Genomic DNA, 2,500 nt, shown 5'->3' with positions numbered 1-2,500 from the left:
AATAGTACTATGGATATTAAACGACACTAGAGGTCTAACATTTGTGTACGTAAAAAAGTCACGCTGGTAGATATGATAGAAATTATCAGAATATGTATATACATACATACATACAACATAACACACATGACATACATACACACATATACATATATATATATATATATATATATATATATATATATATATTATATTAAACCACAAGACAGTCTTCGGATAATAAACTCCTGGTTCATTCCCTTTTATCCAGCTCGGGACCAGCCTCTCCCACAACTGATTCTATAATTATATAAGTATGCGGAACACAGGCATGTTGGTCCGAACTTGAGCACGGGAATTATCGTCTCGGCCACCTCATTCTCTCATTCTTCACCCTTGTATTTGATGGTATGGGTACACTAGTATTTGTATCGTAAAACATCATTATTGGGGCTAAGTGACAGGTCTACCAGCAAAAGGACGCGCAGGCGTCCGTGCAAGCTAGATGCCCCCCCAAAAGTGCCCATGGGGTTTCATTGTCCATTTTCGCAGGATCCAAATAGAGAGAGGATCCCCGGATAATACGGCCGCCATCGACAGCAAAAACCGAGAGCGACTTTAGCGATTGGCAGTGACTTTAGCGATGCCCGGATGCGATATCGCCGTGTAATCTACGGTGTCGTTGGGATCTGGGAAATGAATAAAGAAATCAAGAGAAATTCACAGAAGCTGAGCCCTGATGGAACCTGGGATTATGGCAATCCCCGTCGCGTAATTCCTTAGCTTTGCTCTCACATTTATTTATGCATTTATATCTTCATTTATGTCTATATTTTTCCTTGCTTATACTATGTTTTATATATATATATATATATATATATATATATATATATATATATATATATATATATATATACTCATATATGTATAGAGATATATTATATATGATATATATACTATAGAGATATAGAATAGGTATATATATATATATATATATAGTATATATATATTATATATTTTCTTAGTCATTTATTTAATTGATTCATTCTTTCATGTACTTCATTTACTGATTTACCGTTACATTTACTGGGGTACTTTATGTATGGAGAAATATTTCATTTGTCATACGAAACCAAATATTTTTTAAGAAGTATTTTGCATTAATTGTCTTATTTCGTTTTTATGTAATACTTCTGATATTGGACATAACTTAGTTTGCGACAAGAAACCAAATCTAACTCTGAATCGCTAGCAGTGTTGTGAATCTGTTTACTGTATTAGTTCATATATAAGTATTTTTGGTATTGATGAATATCTCGTTATTATTAAAAATTGAATCCGTTCATTGTTTGTTGTTGAATATCCATAATTATTCCTTTTGTATGTTTATAAAATTAAACAAGTCTTGACTGAATAAATCCGTTTTAATTTTGTGTACTTACATATCAAAATACTTCACATCTTCAGTAATTATTCACTTCAAGATGTTTCAATATTTAAGAAACTAAATATATTTCTAGTAAATATTGACAAATAAATAAGTCAAAATACTGTCAATATCGAGAATTATTCATTTCGTATGACTATAGAATTATATAATTTTACACTAAATAAATCTTCAGACCATTGAACTATTTATCAACATATCCATATTATTTGATTATTCACAACTCTTTAATATTATTGAAAAATCATAAACTGCAGATTGACTATACTTGCTTCATTTCCCTTGACATTATGGCACATGGTTAAAATTGACTGTATTATTTATCTTTTAATTTTTGTTTTTAATCTCCATCAAAATAATTTCAGTCCCTAATTATATTCCGCCTGAGATGTAGAGTCAAATGTTATTTGTAAATAGAGTTTAATGTTATTTGCAAACTTACATTTCATTTCATTTGCCAACCTACACTTGCAATCCTCTCTAACTCTACAAAAAAAAAAAAAAAAAAAAAACTGTATAAATGCTAATTCTTTTATATTTACCTATTTTTCACCAAATATATATTATTCTTGGATAATATTGTTTTGTATTACTAACTTAAACTGACTTGGAGTGAACTTTATATACTGGGAATCTACTACATACTTCACAACAAACTGTGAACGACAGCGCTCTTCCGCACTGGTCAACAAGCCACAAACTCACAGCGCGTCAGACAGCTCAGAAGTTTTTGGATTTGTATGAATGAATAAACATTCTGTTTAAGTAGAACTTATCACCAGCGCGTCTGTAAGGTCTGTAACATACCTGAAGTTTTTAAACAACTTTTCAAATTACTAGATACCCAGGGGAAAGTAGAGTTAAAATTGGTGCGCAGACACCGTAGACTTTATCAATTCCGAGGTTCTATCTGAAATGAAATTTTGACAATAATAGCTCAGTTGCTTGGTCGAGTAAGGGGGTCCACATCAAGCCTACTGGTCCCTTTCGTGCCTTACTATATTAACAGGGGGATGGGATGGGAAGCTGTGGCATAAGGATGGGAGAACGTAAAACAACCACCAACCCTACAGA

The 2,500-nt window shown here is 32.1% G+C and overlaps 1 long non-coding RNA gene across 1 annotated transcript in view; it reads right to left on the bottom strand.

Annotated features, from left to right (window-relative positions):
• LOC135223272 (uncharacterized) overlaps window positions 1-2,500 on the bottom strand; it is a 93,463-nt gene that overhangs the window by 35,893 nt on the left and 55,070 nt on the right. The window lies entirely within an intron of this gene.

This window comes from Macrobrachium nipponense, chromosome 8 (genome assembly GCF_015104395.2).
Source record: "Macrobrachium nipponense isolate FS-2020 chromosome 8, ASM1510439v2, whole genome shotgun sequence".
NCBI classification, from domain to species: domain Eukaryota; kingdom Metazoa; phylum Arthropoda; class Malacostraca; order Decapoda; family Palaemonidae; genus Macrobrachium; species Macrobrachium nipponense.
The sequence above is the reverse complement of the archived record's forward strand: the minus strand, read 5'-3'. Positions and strand labels throughout refer to the sequence as shown.